The sequence below is a fragment of the Tetrao urogallus genome (assembly GCF_951394365.1).
Source record: "Tetrao urogallus genome assembly, chromosome: 21".
Taxonomy (NCBI): domain Eukaryota; kingdom Metazoa; phylum Chordata; class Aves; order Galliformes; family Phasianidae; genus Tetrao; species Tetrao urogallus.
Window position 1 is genome coordinate 3,843,586 of NC_136834.1, and position 17,094 is coordinate 3,860,679.

The 17,094-nt window shown below is 48.4% G+C and overlaps 1 protein-coding gene across 1 annotated transcript in view; it reads left to right on the forward strand.

Moving 5' to 3' along the window:
• Positions 1-17,094, forward strand: part of RERE (arginine-glutamic acid dipeptide repeats) — a gene marked incomplete at both ends in the record, with an annotated part of 115,003 nt that overhangs the window by 84,875 nt on the left and 13,034 nt on the right. The gene's annotated exons all lie outside the window — the stretch shown is intronic.

Here is a 17,094-nt window from a genome sequence, read left to right on the forward strand (position 1 = left end):
CTCTTTTCCTGTGCAAGTAAAACCACTGGGTTGTTTGCATAGCTAATTCTTCTGTAGGGATTGGGCTTTCATTTTTGCTTGTCATTTTTTCAGCCAAGCTGATTGGGCCCGTTTGGCTTTAAGGGAGTGCAGCACACACAGCCCGGCTCTCACTGCTCTCCGGGAGCAGAAGAAGCGAGGCAGAGCGTTGCATGAGGTGCTGAGCTCAGACAGAGGTGTGCATGGATTTGAGTGGTAAGCTAAAAGCAGATCAGCCATAAATGGGGTTCAGTCTGTGTATTCACTCTGCCTTGGCTTGTTTTCTCGAGTTTAACTGTTAAATCTATTGCAAATGTCACCGTTTTATTGGATAATAAACCAGAAGGCTTTGAGAGGTCTTAAAGAGACATAAGCGTTGTGGTTTCCCTCTGGTGCACACCGTGCCGTCTCCATCTGGAAAGCTGGCCTGGGTACTCCCTTGTTTCTCTCATTTCTTTTTTGGACACAACCTATTCTGCAGGTAAATATTCTTCTCTCCTTCAGGCCGTGCTGTGGAAGGGCAGCACCGCTCTGCTGGCTGCGCGACTGAGAGCTCAGCTTCCATCTTCTGAGCCCCGGTGCCCCTTCCCAAACCTTGGTGCCTCTCTCCATTTCAGAGCAAGGAAAGCCACGGATGGACGTTCCCCCCCCCTGTGCTTTGTTTTTATTTATGTGAAGTCTCCCGAGATTTGCACTTCATTTTCATTTTGTGATTTGACTTTTGTGTTCTGAAGGTAAATTCACAGCACCACGAGGAGCCCGGCCGTGCTGTTGGTGCTGAGCCCCGTGTTGGTGAGGGGCAGAGCAGAGGTGTGCTCACCGTGCCAGTGGGGCTCTCAGGTTGCATTGAGCACGGATAATAAATCAGCTCTGTTTGCGCTGTGTTTTTTGTCTCCTACTTTACAAGATTGAAACCCATTGTTTATTTTTCTCTGAAGGTTTGGAGGGAGGTGGAGGAGAAAGATTGTCGCAAGCAAAAGAAGGCCATTAGGCGATTGCATTGTGTTCTGTCAGAGAGCCAGCAAGGACAATTTCTGCTTTGTAGGGAAAAGTATGTGTTGGAAGACTTAAGCCAAGGTGATTTGGGAAATTGATACAGTATTGTCTCAGTCTTTCTGGCAGTAACAGAGAGGGAACAGTGCTGCTTCCCTCCTCCTCATCCTTGTGCTGCCTTTCCCTTACCTCTTTTCATAACTCACCATTGCAGGATGTTGTTATTATTTTGTTCATTTTCTTACTGTAAATTGTCCTTTTTGAGCATGAAAGTCTGGCCAAAATGTTTTTGTTCATCAGCAATTGCTTACCTTCAGTTCTGCATTTATCTTTCCCTGTGAGAAAAGGCATTAGATGTTCTGTAGCTGTAGTCAGATCGTGTCAGACCCTCAGATGCTGATCCTGAGGTCCTATGAATCTCAGCCACAAAAAGTAGGTGTCTGTCTGAGAGCTCATACCCATCGTTTCGTGGCTGAGTCTTTCACTTTGGCAAGGTTCTTTTCCATGGACGCTGTGCACCAAACAACCTCTTGTTTGTTTCCCATCCAGTTAGAGACTGAGGGTATTAAAACTTCAGAAGGCAAAAATAGAAAAGTCGTATGAAGCAGCAGCGATGTTTGTGGAACATCCTGTCCTCGGGCAGCGTTAGAGTTACAACATTTGGGTGACTTCAGGAAGAAATTTGTCCATCGTATCCTGCCTGATGCCTGCTTCTTGAGCTGGCTTAATAGAGGAAGGGAGACATTTATTCTATGGGAGACATACGTGGCTCAATGGCTCTGTTTTATGGCAAGTTAAACTATTTTTTGTGCATTAATATGGCATTCTGAGATGGCGTTGTCCCTTCCGGAGGAAAAAGAAGCAAAGGAGACAGCACAATGTAGGCCTCAGGTTGGAAGAGCAGTGTGTGTTAATGGTTGCTTCGTGCCCCAGATAGCACCGTAGGAGCTGTGTGTGTCTGCAGGGCTCTCTTGGCGTATCATCAGCCCCCAAATAAGTCATTCAGGCCTAAATATCCCATAGTATGCTGCTGTAAGTGTACTGTGAGAGCGAGGCAATAATAACTTCTGTAGACAGATGCACTCATTTTGTCAGTTTTGTTTCAAACCAGCTGTAAAAAAGAAGCAGTGCTTGATTTGCTCTTTTTTTCTTATTTCCCCTTGCCAGGGAATGCCCCTTGGAATCATGCAGATCATGGAACAAACTGAGCACGAGGAGTTAAGAATAGTGGCTTTTGTAGGTAGGGGCTGTGGCATAGGGAAAGTGGAAGTGGTACCAAGCCTTGTAAGCCTGCAACATCAACATCTAACATCACAAGCTGAAGCCTGGTGTGTTTCCATTTCTACTTCATGTTTCTGAAAGTACTGAGGAGTATGATGGAACTCAACTGGTCAGGGTGTAAAAAGGCAAATGATGTCTTCTTGGGGTGGGCACCCACTGCTCTCATCTCAGCAGCACGTGGCTGAGATCAGCAGTGCGCGGTGCAGCTGGGGCTGAGCTATTGCTTGAACATAGGTCACCAAAGCAGGTCCCCCATGAAACCTTCTGCTTTTGAAATCCCACATTTTGGAAGGTCGCAGGAGGTTGGGATGGAGTTCCTTTTGGTTTCTGTCTTTCAAGATGAAATTTTGCAGCTCCCCATTTCTTTGCAAATACGAACTTAGGAACACGCAGGAAAGGCAGCACGGTTCTCTTGTAATTGCTGGATTTTAGCATTTGGGAGTTGAGGTGCTACAAGATTGATGACAAGATGAGAGGTGTGAGCAGTGCTAATGCAACTCCGTGTTGGTTCTGGTCCCCTGGTCAATAGAAGCTGGACCAGTTTGCTGCCCCTCCTCTCTTCCCTTCCTGCCTGTTTCCCTGACACAAGCTGAGTTGTTTTGTGCAGTGCCTCTAGACCCTGATGTTGAAGGAGGGTGCATCCCAGTTACAAACCAGCTCCTTCCTCGTGCAGTTGGAGAATCCCTCCTGTTTGGTTCCTGAGCCTGCGTTGTGCCCTGTGCCCCGTGTTGTGTGAGCACCAGTGCATCCCATAGGAGCTCCTGATTGATTTTGCTCACTCTGCCCTTCTCTGCGGTTCAGAAACCTCTAATGATCTGTGAAGCTCCAGGATTTCTGAGTTGAACAGTAGTAGTTATGAGAACCCCGTCTGCTACATAACAGCCGTAACGCTTTCCACATGCTGTGTTTTTGACCTCATGAAAAGCTGACCTCACACAAACTCAGCTCGGAGAGGAGCTAGGTGTTCTGGCCAGGCCCTGGGAGCACTGTTGTGAGATTCCAGGGTGGGAGGGGGAAATAAGTCACGAAAACTGATGGCTTTTGGCCAGCAAGGAAGATGTGGTACAGGGAACGAGTTTGTGTTGCTTTTGTTACTTTGTCTGAATGGCTTTGTTTTTGGTGAGCTTAATTATGGCTCTTTTTTTTTTTCTTGTTATGGCTCAGAAGGTGATCCTTGCCAAAGCGTGACTCTTTGATAACCTGAATTGCTGTAGGAGAGAGTAGCTGTAGGAGAGAAGTAAAGCTTGCCAAGTAAAAAAGAAAATCCACTGAGCCATAAAACCAGCCCTTCTTATTTTCTTCTTCCTGCACCCTTACCTCTGTTGCTTCCCATCTGTTCCTTTTCTTTCCTTTAAGTCTCCTAGGCATCCTCTGTACCTTAACATTAGCCTCTCTTGTTACAGATTTTGCTTGCTAACAGTTTTGATACTCGGAAATGATGCTCTATCATTTCAACTTAGCAGCCCAAGATGGGGAAAAGAGAGATTCTGCCACTGTCAGTGCTTGGATATTGTTTTTCAAAGCCCCAGATACGCTTTCTATGTTGCCTGTGAAGGAGAGGGCACACCATATAAGTAAGCACTATGGCCCCATAAGTTGAGCATTGGCTGCCTAGTGCAGTAAGCCTTCTGTACTTCAGAAGTAAGCCTTCTGGCCTGCCCAGCATTCTTCACATCCACTCATGTTTCAGTGTGCTCTGCAACTTGGATGTCAACAAGGACTGTGCTTTCTGCTTAGGTTTCCTTTCATTGCGTTGGAGCAATATATTTGCAACGTATAATGGCTTAGATAATGGAAGAAGGTAATTTGCAGAGATAAGTGGTTTTTTGATCTCGACCTCAGTTTTGTTCTGGGGGATTTAATAAACTTGCAGATGCAGAAGTGATTAAAAACATGCCATAAACTTTGCACATTCTGCTTGTTTAAAGAGGATGTGGAAGAATGCATTCATCCCCATTCCCTCTGTTGCATTAGATCTGGCATGTAGAATAACTCAGTGGGTTGCACATCTAGACTTTCGCCTTGTTAGGATGAAGTGGCATGGACAAAGGCTTTCCACCTTCGGTGCTGTGTTAAAGTTGTATTGATTTAACAATTCCAGCTCATGTTCTTATTCTGTGCCATTTGATGTGATGGATTTTTGTTGCCTGGCTTTAGAACATTCTTTTGTTGTGAGCGTGAGAGCTTCTAAAAAGAATTTGTCTGCTCAGTGTGGGCACATAGGTCTCCTTCCTATCGCTCCATTATTTATATCCTTGTAAGGTGAGTAATGTTTTTGTTTCTGAAGAATCTCTATCTGTCTTGTAGCCTTTCAGAAATGCTGCAAATGGCTTTCAGATACAGAACGAAAAGGAGGGAGGAGTCTTGGTCAGATTTGAACAGAGAGTTTTAAACCTGTAGCTGTCCGAGATGTATTTGGGATCACAGAGTTGGAAGGAAACCATGGGACCATGGCAGGATTTGCTGTTGGCAAGTTGTGTTTAATAGGCTTGTGTCTGCTGTAAAGAGGCAGAAGGAGACTGTAAGCTGCTGGTGCTGGTCATTAGGAGTGACCCCACTTGCCTCTCCGTATCTTCAGAAGGTTTCTCCTTAAAGCATATTAACAGTGCTGCCAAAGACAAATGAATGGGGTTGTTAAGCATTTAAGTGAAAATTGCCCTAGCATTTTCCCTCCTCCTCCATTTGCTCCCATAGTGCTTATCCCGTGTTTACACAATCTTGAGTCATCGCTCTTCAAAAAAAAAAACCCACCCTGCTGACATTTAGGAATTGTGCTGTACAAGTTTTCATGGCTTGAGCACTTAAATGATACGTAATAAATTCACATGAGCTGCCACTGAGTGCTCAGTTTTATATATGTCTGCCTTTGCCAAACCAGCCTTAACTTTTTGTTCTTTCGAGTTACTGAAGCATAGCTTTAACCTTTTCAAATGAACTTCCATACAAAAGATATGGGAAATTCTTAGACTCAGGCTTCACATTGTGTATGATTTCTGTAGTTGCCATCTTGTGCCGAGAATGGGGAAGGAGCCCTGCAGGCTGCAGATAAACAGCCATCCTGGCATGCTGCTCTCTGTGCCCATCCTTCCTAAAGGTCATGTTGGAATGGAAGAAGAAAATGAGGTTGGCTGGGACTTCTTATCTGAGGAATAAGTTCTTTGGGCTACTGATTTTGGGGCGTTTTTGCTTTGTTCTCTCTCCAGGAATGCATCATCTTTTCTCCAGTGCTGAAAGAGTCCATTGTGTAGCTTGCTTCCAAACGCTCTGCTCAGCAGCCTCCAGCATTTGCAGCTTTCCTGGGGTGTTTACAATCCCTTGGCCAAAGGAAGGCTCTTAGGAAGTAGTTCCTTTAATGGGGATCACGTCTGCAGTTGAAATCTTTGCAGATTGAACAGTGCAGGGGACGACACGGCTCTCCCTTTTCGTGTGTGGCTGTTGGTGGCTGTGCTTTCCATTTTGTTCCATTAGAAGAGTTCTTGGAGGGCGGTAGGAAAGTAAGTTAGATGCTGCCAGAGCTTGCTTGCCTCTGCATTATTTCCCCTTGTCACTGTAATTCATGTTGACGTTGCCTGCTTGGAGGCTGCTGGCTTCCTGGCAGCTCCAGGATCCATCAGCAGGGACGGACGCCTGCTGCAGCGCTGAGAACCTGGGCTGTGGGCACCTGTGTCTGCTGAACAGAACCAGTGTTACATCCTTCAGTGGCTTAAAGAGCCCTTTTGTAAGGATGCTCATACTCGGTTTGCTTGGAAGCACTTCTGAAGGTCTGCATGGGCAGGATGTGGGGCGAGCAGCGGTGCTGGCACGCTGCAGGTTGTGCACCTGCTGGGGCTCCTCTGGGTGCCTGGTTTGGTCCTGATGAGTAAGCAAACTGCAGAGGAAGCTGGATGGTGAACCAAGAAAGGCTGTGCTCGTGTGTGTGACAGTGAGAGTGGATGCAGCTTTGAAACTGCGTTGCTGGTAGTGCGGATGAGTTAGGGGAGCATGAGTAATGGAAAACCTGTCTTATTGCTTGCAGTGTCCCAAGTGCTTTCTGCAGGGAGCGGGCAGAGCTGGTGGGTTAACAGCAGCTTTCTTCTGAGGAGGGAAATGCAAAGGAAGAAGGCCTGCAGTGCTTTTTAGAAACAAATCAAAACCCAAAGTGAATACTCACCATCAGTATAAGAACTCTGTTTGAGTTTGGAATTGTATATGTTACAGCTTTGGATGCTTTGGGGACTTGGAATTTAAAGTGTCCTGTGGGAGTTGGTGCCTCGTCGAGCTCTCCTTGTGGGTGTTACTGAACCCAGGGTAATCATCTGCTAGGAGTGACTGTAAGGGAATGAATCTGTGCTAACTGAGGCTTTGCTGGGCTTTCTTGTTGGGTTTGTCGTTTGCAGAGTGCTGCAGGTAATGGATCAAAACGAGTGACCCATGCTGTGCCTCGTAGCGCTTTCACCTTTCCCCATGTGTAATCTGTTCAGTAATTCAAACGTCCTTAGAAGTCTTTATATCCATGCAGTAAATAACTGTTCTTTCTGATTGTTCCTTCTTCAATGGAAAGCAATCATATGCATAGGTATCTCCTTGCAGCATTCAAATTGCAGTTAATTTTGCTTTTAAGCGCTGTGGTCTCACTTTCAGCTTTTCCACGTGGGAAGGTTGGCTAGCACACTTGTTCAGAAAAAACATCATTTTGCTACAGAAAGTTAAACTGATGTGCAGCAGAATGTGCCTGCTCACGAACCTGGCCATTGCACTGCGTGTGCCCCACTGTTCTCTGGTTTCTCCTCGCCTTGGGCGATGGAGGTTGGGAGGGATTGATGGGAACGTGGGGAAGCCACACTGTTGTTTCAAATTGTAAGCAAATAAATGAAACTCCCCCACAAAACACGCACACAAAACCCCATCATTCCAAATCCGTTGCCTGTGTCTGCTAACACTGCAGGCTTGCATTCAGGCAGGCACGAAGGGTCTCCCAGCCGTGTGACAGCACTGCTGCTCCCAAAAATTAGTTTCCAAGGGTACGGTTAGTGTCAGCCTTTGGAGATCACACACTGATGCCCTATGGGCTGCCTGGCTCCTTTATATTGCAAAGGGTTGCTTTTAATATTCAGATGTGGGGCCAGTTAGCTCCAGGTTCCATGGTTCTCTCTCTGGCACGTGCCGTGGGTCCTGTGCCACATTTCAATCACAGGCAAACCTACCTTGGTTCTGTTGCTTTTGAAGATAAAAATGTCTTTCAGGAGTATTGCCTGGTGGGCTGAGCTCTGCTGTGAAAGTTTGGCTCATAGGAGATGAACAGAGATTGGGGTGCACAGACACAGGCAGAGACTTCCTCCGAGTGCAGAGCATGGTGTTAATGTGTTCAACAGCAATGCTGACCACGGGAGGAGTGCTGGCTGTAAAGATGTGCTGCTCTCTTTCTGAGAAGTCATTCTGCACTTAACAAGTGAGACCTGCCAGCCCATCCCCACCCTGCATGAAAAGAATGCTTGAGAAGTCGCTGGCTTTTCTTGTTTGCTTGCTTCAATTTTTCATGGCTTGATGTTGCTTTTTTCTTTTCCTTTGTGTGAGGCTCAAAATGGTGTATTTATTCAGCCCTCATAGCACATGCTTCCACACCAACTGGAGACTGTGCAGCAGAAATCCTGGAGGAGAATGGCAGAAACGCTGTGTTACAGCAAACAGCAGCGTTGTTCTGTCTCTTGCATCAGTCAGAAAGCTGCCCTGCCAGTGGCTGAAACTTTAATGGCAAACATCACTCCAGAGTTTATAATTCTCCCTACAAGATGGCTGAGCTGTTTAGGAACTTGGGAATCTCATTTTTTTCTGCTTTAGTGCTTCTCTTGCTTAGCACTGGGTGACAGCTGCCCATCTCTCCAGGCCCAGAGCACTGCTGTGTTCTCTCCTCCGTCACCCTGCCCAATGGGGGAACCCAAGGGGAGAACCCAAAGCAGCATGGTCACAGCTTGCTCATGTCCAGGAGAGCTGCTCATTCTTTTCCTCTCGTGGTGTTTGTGTGCCTTGCACGCCAAAGGATAAAGCGATGGGCATTGGGCTCCTGGAATCCATCCTGCTGCAGAGCTGAGCTGTGGCACTCAGCTGCTGCCCGTTGCTTGGTGCGCTCGGACCCGGAGCAGTTGCTGATGCTTTTATGTGGTGTAAAATATCCAATGCAAAAATTCTTACGCGCCTGAGTGAAATGCCAGGTGTTCCTTGGGCCTCTGCTGCCTGTTTGTGCATGAAAGATTCATGGAATGTTTGAGAGAGATGCTAATAATGCTGCTGCGAGACTGCCACAGAAAAACACCAGAAAGTGATTCCATTTGTCTAATGTTTTCTGCATTTCCCCTCTTGTTTTTGTTGTTCATACCATTTGCATGGAGCTTGTGTCTCCAGTGCTTGGTTTTCTGTTTCTTTGTACTTTCCTAAGCTGGCAAATTAGGGGTTGCATTTGGCAGAGGTTGGGGGTTGTGGTTGGCAGAACTGGGTGCTGCCAGCCCAAGAGCTGGACAAGCAGGTAGGGAAGAGTTAAGCTGAACAGAAAAGCTGTCGCAGGGTAATAGTGTTGCTGTTGAATAACTTGAGGTGATGAATTGTTTGAAGCAGCAGATGCATTTAGGGGCTGAGATGGCTGTCACTGCTGTGATTTGCTCCTAATTAATGGAGAACTGCACGTAAGGCTGAGAGCATTCTTAGGTTATTGAATATTTCATATGGAAAACAGAGATTCCACGTTCAGAGAGACTGGAAAGATGTCAGCTAGCAAGGATCTCCTTCTAATACTGTTTTAGAACACAGTCTTTCTTTATGCCTGCTGAGCTGGCCTGCCTGGAGTCACCTCTGTCCTGCTCTGTGTGTGTGCTGCACTGCCTTGCTGATCCCTAAGCTGCTGCTCTTCCATGTCACCCACAACAGTTTGCAGCGTGATGCCAGCATGGCCTTTCTGAGCCAGCCTTCGTCCTGCAAGCTGGATGTGCAGCACACACAGAAACCCATTGCTGAAGGAAACATTCGCTTGTGCAGTACATGTGTTCTCCTGGTGTGTTTGGCCCTGAGCCCAAGCGCTGCCTTAATAAATGTTGCTTCACAAAGGGAAATCTTCCACAGCTGGAAGCAGAACGTGTCCCCCCATGTGGGTGTCTGGCAGCCCCCATCTCAGGCTGGCACGTGCTGAACACCCAGCACGAGGTGTTTGTGGCACAGAGCTCTCCCGTTGTTGCTGTGTCTTTGAGGAGTCATGGTGGCATTGCTGTATGAGCCCACAGGTCTGGTAGAAGGCTACAAAGGAGGGCAGATGGCTCCTGAGAAGCGAAGGTGAGGCAAAAAGTGCAGTGGGGAAGCTTGGTGGCTAATAGGGATGAAAGACAGAATGTCAGCATTTTGTCTTGTTGGAAGCTCAGGGTGCTGCTGTGAGCAGCTGTTTGGCTTTTATTGCGAATAGTGCAGCTTGCCCTCTGGCAAACTTGGAAATATTCATCTCTCAACAATTTTAGAAATGTTGTGGCTACAGCTTATCATTTAAAGGGAGAATATCCTTTTGGGACGTGCATAAGGTTAAACGTATTCCAGTAGGCTCCGTGTTTATGAAGGAGACCAGCAAGTGTTGTTGTAACCTCTTGGTTGTTGTTGTTCTTTTGAAGTTCTCAATTGTAAGTGCTTCTCCTTTGCTTTCTGACACCTTGATTGCCACGTGAATACGAGCCACTAATTAAACTGATCACTCACTGCCTCCTGGGAAGCATCACCATGCTGTGTGAGCAGGGATAAGGACTGCAGTGTTCAGTAAGCATGGAATACCTGGGCTTCCAAGGCACGTTGGCTCAGCCTGGACGTAACAGCAAAGAGATCTGGAGCCCTTAATTGATACAGCTGCTTGTTTATGAACTGGTAATGAGGGATGGGCAGTGCCAGAAGGCCAAGACAGGACACAGGGTGATGGGAGCTGTTGGGCACCCACAGCAAGGTCTGCTTGTGCTGGATGGGGTGAGGTGCAGAGAGAGGCAGCAGCCGTCTCCCAAACCCCTTCAGGAGCTGATCAGAGCCCATGTCAAAGCCCACAAGGTCTGTAGCCATTTGCTCGGCCAGCACTGCCCCCTGTGTTAGCAGCTTTTCCATCTCCAGATACATGAAGGTTCCTTTTTTAGCACCACAGTCATCATTGGCTCAGAAATCTGCCCAAACTGGGAGAAGGAGCCATCAGAAGGTGAGCTTTCCCACTGGTGGGAATCTTGGGTTTCTGCTCCTGCCTCTGAGTTCTGCGCTGCTGAGAATTAGCAATGCCTTTCACTTCTGAACTCATGTGTAGGCATTACAGTAAGCTGCGGTGAATTGGTCTTTCTCATAAAGCTTTGTAACTCTTACCGTTGTCTTTCAGTTGGGTTTTGCTTGCTACAGACTTCTTTTCATGACAGAAAGAATTTGAGACAGAAGGAGCAGCAGTAACCGAGGGATAAGCTGCTCATGTGGCACCTTTTTGTGTTTGATGTCCTGCCTCGAGAGCCGTATTTCCACTATCGCTCCCATAAACAGGAAGAGCTGGGAGCACCCCGCGCCCTCTGCACTTCATCTAGAAAATCTCCTGCTTTGGAGGAATGTTCTTGGAGAGCAGTAAAAGGAAAACAGCTGTGCAGGGATCGGATCCGAGCGGACGGAGTCTGTTTAAAATCAAGGCTTAATGACGGGGGTGGCTGTCAGAGAGCTTTTGTTTGTGGGAAGTTTGTTCCTTTGTGCATAGCAGACTGAGCAGGAGAGCAGGAGCCCCTCTGTCCCGGCGCAGTGGCTGCACTGAGGTGGCTGCACCAGCTCCTTCAGTGCTTCCAGGTGCAAAATGGGGGTTGTTGACTTGTTCAGGTGCTGCTTGGCTGCCCCAAAGGCTTTGGTTAGAGGTCAGGTTGAGCTGTCTCCAGCATGGAGTCAGGGCTCGGGCAGTTTTCATCACAAAGCAACTTGTTGCAGTGGTTTCAGCTGCAGTAAAAAAGAGATAGCAGGTTCTGCTCTGTTTGCAAGATTTCATTTTCGCTTTCCTCATTAGCAAAGAGGGTTATTTCATGTAGTTTGTTGCCTCTTGTGTCATTTTTTGGTATTTTCCGAGCACTGTCTGTTTAAATACGGCTTCAATAAATGTCGAAACTCGGCAGCTCCCCTATGGGCGGTGAGCTGCAAAGGGCGGAAGCTGCATGTCAGTGCAGATAATGCTCACGTTTGACAAGCCAAGCCTTGTGTGATTCATCACAGATGTGTCTGGGAAACCTGAAACATCTGCTCCGTAGAGATGGGAGCACAGCAGTGTGCAGCACACCAGGGGCTGCGGCAGAGCTGGCGGCTCCCAGCAGCAGGCCTTGGTTCTCATTGCTGTATTGAAATGAAAGCAATTACAGTATTTGACATTCAGTACACAAATGACTAATTCCTTATTTACCTTTCATCTCTTCTTGTCCTGTTAAAAGGGGAAAATCTGATGGAACTGACAGAGTTTCCATCTTTTTGCTTTGGTTCCTTCTGTTGCCTCGCTCAGGGAAGCGCTGGGGCCGGGACTGGGCAGCATGCTGGGATCATTGCTGGGACAGATGGGGACCTGCAGAGCCATTGGGCCCACATATCTGCCTGCAGAGGAGCTAAGAGGGAACGCCGGTGTTGGGGGAGGTGCTTTCCAGACCATCCATGTGCAGCTCAGGTGGGGGGATGGCAATGAGCTGCCACACTCCTTGTGCTGCAGACCCTCAGCTGGGAGCCCTGTACCTTATTACAGGTCTGCAGTGCTTCCTGTGAGGCAGTCAGCGATGGAACAAGTGCGATGAAATCATATGTGAGGACATGTTTTGATAAGGTTCTGTTTGTCCAATTGCCATCATGCAGTAATGAAGACACAAGTGAGAGCGTGAACACCTCACTGAGACGCAGGGGCATTAATCTCCTTGCTGAACATTACAGTATGACAATTAATTTTTTAATACAAGAGAGTGTGGGGCGCTGCTGTCCCTTCACTCGAGATGTCACTTTGTGTCCGTGTGCCCATTTGCAAATTGATCTTTCATTTATATTAATTGAAGTTGACACGCGAGCCACGACGCGACGTCGTCTGCTCTGAGCTAGGATTACCAAAGTCTGCCGGTGTTTGGGGTCGGTGTGAGCTGCTGAGCGAGCTCAGCGACGTTCAGCCCCATAAAAGCCATAAAGCAGAGGAGCTGCTGTGGTCGAGGGAACCGTTCTCATTTTCCGGCAGCCATTATGTGCCGCAGTACAAAAACATTTTTTTCTTAACAGTCTTTTCTTAAGCTCAAAAATGGATTCCCCTCCAGCCACTGTCATTCAATTATCACCTCAGGAAATGCACAGATCTAACTGATGATGCCTTTAAAGCAGCCGCAGTCCTCCACCCCTCCCACCCTTCATTTCTCTTCCCGCTCCAGTCATTAAATGTAACGCTGCCGATGTATATTTTATGGGGTGACCCTGACGGCTGTCGCTTTGAGGATGTGCAGAGATAATAAGATTGTGCATGTAATGAAGGACAGATAAATAGAAGGATGTTTATGGAATGGAGTGCGGTCGCTTTAACAGCTTTATGGCTTGCCGATGCACGCCTGCTCTCTCATGTGTGCACCCACGTGAGCCACAGCCAACACCTTCGCCTTGGATCGTGCATTGCTGGGATGGGGCGAGTGAGAGTTCCCAGAAATTCGGGTAAGAGAAGCTGCGAAGGGGCAGTGAGTAGAAAACAAGTCCTTAACAGATGCGGGTAAGGCGAGCAGGTGCTTAACTCGTGGGCTGTTTTGATAACCTCTTAATTGATCCAGCTCCAGAGAGAGCCCTGCCTGGCGTACCTGGTGGCAGTGCTGGGGAACTGCTGTGATGCTATCTAGAGAGGATCTCATAATTAGTCATGGATGCAGCCAGCAGCCTGCGAGTCCCCTGGGGATCTCAGGGCCTCTGATTAACAAAGAGGAGTCTCTGGAGGAAGAAGCCGTAATTACAAAGCTTGCTTTTCCTTCTGGCATGACATACAGCTGGAGAGAGAGGGTCAACAGCTTCCAGCTGCGGCGGAGGCTCAGAACAAAGCAGTGCCTTGCTCTGTGCTGGTTGTGCAGAGCTGCTCCAACTGGTGCTTCCAGCCCTAGAAACAAGGAACGAGAGTTGCTCACCCAGAAAAGTTAGCAAAGAGTCCCTTCTGAGACTTGCTCGTTATCTTATTTCCTGCTGGGATATTGCAACCTTAATTGCAAACAGTGGAGAAAGTTAGCAAATAGGCTGCGTGGAAGTCATCAGTTAAGTGTGGCACTGAGCCCTGACACAGACATTCTTTGGGGCTGTGCACAATAACATTTGGATTCCTCTGTGGTTTGCTAAAACCCTACAGCCAAGTGATAGGAATGAAACAGGGGTACTGACCCAAGAGAAAAGCAGCTCCTATTGAGGGCAGAAGAGGAGCTGCTGGGGAACAGCCCTTGGGGGGGATGAGCCCAGCCCAGTAAACCTGGTGGTGATGTCTGGAGGTATTTTAGAGCCTGGCTGTCACCAGTGGGCTGTTCTGTGGCTTGAGGGGGGTCACTGTGGTTGCACTTTGCTTCTGTAAAGGTGTAATTTGGGGGAGGTGGAAGCTCTTGCTGTGTCTGCCAGGGCTGAGCAGGGCAGAATTGCTCAGCTGGCAAAAGCACTGAGAAAGCACAAAGCTGTATTGGATGGATGGCAGGTTTTTCCATACCAAAATGAAACCCAGAAACTACAGATGGAGCCTCAGCTGGGTTCCCAGAGAGCTCTGAGAGTGCTCCCGTATTGGGGGTGCATTGACAATTTGGCATGAAATCCCAGAGGCTTAGCCTGGGTGTCTCACATACCGACCTCTTTTGCTTCTCACTCAGCCAGATGGTTTTGCCAGGAGGTACAAAATGAAACCAGGGAGCTTACCTTGCTGTTTGCAGGACAGGGAGACACGATGAGGGCAGGGAGAGTTGGGAGCAAGAGAGCAGCAGTTCAGGAGATGATGGGTGGTTGGAGGAACTGCTGGATAAATACTGAGCCCCTCAAAATACGCTGAGGCCTGCATGGTATTCCTTAGAAAGCACTGTGTGATTTTTAATTTGGTTTTTGTAGCATTAGTAAGGTATTGCTTGGTTTTAAAAGCCTCTCTTAACATTCTAGTAATGTTTTAGGTTATGCAGTATTCCGATGCGAGCATTAATCAGTGCTCCTGAACAGGCTGCAGAGACTCACTGCTTAATTAGAACATATGCAAACCTATTTGTCACAGCTGACAGAGCCACGCAGACCAGGCTGAGCACTATGGTTGTGCAGCCCATGTGCCCGGGTGGGCAGCACTGGGGCTGGTGGTGATGCTGGTGGTGATGCTGGTGGTGATGCTGGTGGTGATGCTGGGGCTGTTCAGTCCGGGAGAGGTGCAGCATTAGCTGAAGTGGCTCAGTGACACCCCGATGTGAATTCATTCAGACCACAGCTGGACAGTCTGTTCCCCTCTGCTCCTCTGCGGCTGGTGGTAGGACTGTTTGGGGGAGTTGCTGTTTACCTTTGCTGTTTAATTACAGCCTCGCTGCCCCCCTGATATTTTTTCTCCTGACAGAGCTAGGCTCTGGGGAAATTAAAGAGCAATTAGGATGTTTGCTCACTCTGTTAAAGCACAACAGATACTTGAAGGTAAGTTGGTGCATTTGTGCGACGGGGAGCGGTGCTGCAGCAGGGCTGAGCCTTTGTGTACCCAAGGCAAGACTAAACACAAACACGGGGCACAGCTTGTACTGTGTGCTGTGCGTTTGCAAAGCAGTGATAAATGAGAGAGCAGGGCATGCTGCACTGCTGGCAGTTTGTTCAAGGCGGGGAGGAAGCAATAAGGGCTGCCCTGGGGTTGTGCAATGTGGCCGGGACAAGTGGGCTGAGCTGCAGGAGCTGAGGCTGGTGGGAGTTGTAAGAGAAAGGCTGAGGGGTTTATTGCTGATAGATGGCAGCGTGGTGCTGGGGAGGATGGAGGCTGTTGGGAACCTCCTGGCCAGTGGGTCCGCAGCATTCCTTTCCCTTTAAACTCAAAGCCTGGAACTCAGGGAGAAGGATATGAAGTGTGGCTTTTTCTGTGTGTCCCTGAAGCAGGAAGGCATTGGCGTGGCCTTGGCAGGAGATAGGAAGAGGGTGAGCTGCTGGCAGCTCGTGGAATGGGTGCAAGCTGAGCTGCAGAGCGATGGGCGGCTGCAGGGCCTCATGGTGAGGTGAGCTGAGAGCACCACAACAAAATGATTGTTGCAGGCCATTCATGTTTGTGCTTCTCTGTTTGCTTGCAAGCAAAAACATGGGCTAATTTGCAAGGCTGCCTTTTGTAAGCGGGCCTTTTGATCAATGCCCGCCTGTGTTAATGTTTCAGTAGGCTATTGATTTCTGCAACAGCTTTTGTTCCCTGAATTGATGTGCGCCGGGGTTCGGCAGCGCACGCTCTGCATGTTTGATTAAAGTTCATTTGACTTCTCTTGCAGCCAAGCTGGGAGCTGTTTTCCTCCCGTCGATAGAACCGAGGCTTTCCCGACGGTTCCCTTTGTGCTGAGCTGCTGCCACCCGTGCAGCCCCAGCGCGCTGCTTCTAATCCTTCCAGGCTGCTTTAATCCCCCAGGTAGACAATACAGCATTGGATGGCCAGGCAGCTAATAAGATCTGGCGTGGAATTTTTGCGGCGCGGTGTGCGTGCAGCACAGGCATCTCCTGTTTGTGCTTCCCCTGTGCCTGCTGCTGCTGTCTGTGGGGAAGTTGAGTCACTCGCTGATAAAGGGATTGCAGTGGTGGCACAGTTCATTGTTGAATAAACTTTGCTTTCAGCTTGATCTGCGCGGTTGTGAGTGCAGTTCTGAGAGGGTCTCAGGGAAAAGAGAAGTGCTGTGATCACAGAAATGGTATTTTTCATAAGTACGCACCATTTCTTCATTCCTTAAACGAGCTTTTTTTATGATGCAGTGCAAGCGTGAGTTGTTAAACTTCCCCTGGGACCTGATGGGTTCGCCGTGTGTAAATAGAGCTCAAATAGGTTCCCGTTTCCTCTTTTATGATGGGAGGAAAACAGATTGGATTCCACCCTGCCATTGCCATATGTCAGAGGACACGTCAATTCACCGACATCCAGACGGACGATTTACCGACTTGTTCCTTGGTGCTGGCACCTGAGGTTTGCTCTCAATGAATTTATAGGCATCGTTTGTAAGAGGCTTTGTGTAGAGCAGCATTGCCCACGCTTCTCTGCAGAGCCCTGTGTGCCTCCTGGTGCCACTGGTGCCCTTGGTGCCCAGCAAGCAGCATTGGGCAGACATGGAGCGTGCTGCTCAGAAGGCGGAATGGCACTGCCAGAGCAGCAGGGCTCTGTGTTCCTCCAGAAACACATCTCAGCTGCCTCTGTCAGTAGCCAGAGTCGTGGTTGTGCTCTTTTCTTGGCGTTTCTATTTTCGAATGAGGCGCGGATAAAGCCCTTCAAGTGTCTCAGATGTCAGCGGTTAATGTCTAGAACAACATCTCCTTTTGTCTTACAAGTGTTTCGGCGGTGCAGATGTTAGTTGCGGCTGTAATTGCTTGTTTGAGGCCCTTGGGAGAGGTTGGATTAAGGGTGTGTCTTTATTAGCCTCAGATTGAGTGATGTGCCCCACTGAGAGCAGGCTGGGGTTATGGGGTCTGGTTGCACACAGTGCAGATCAGCCCTCTCTGTGGGCAGCCCAGGTGCGTTGGTGCTGATGCCAGTTTCCAAGGGGTTGCTCAGAGTTCCTCCGTTTCCTCTTGCAACTTGAAAGGAGCAGCACCTTCTCCCTTGGAGGCAGACAAGCTGCCAGGAAATGATGGGCTTTC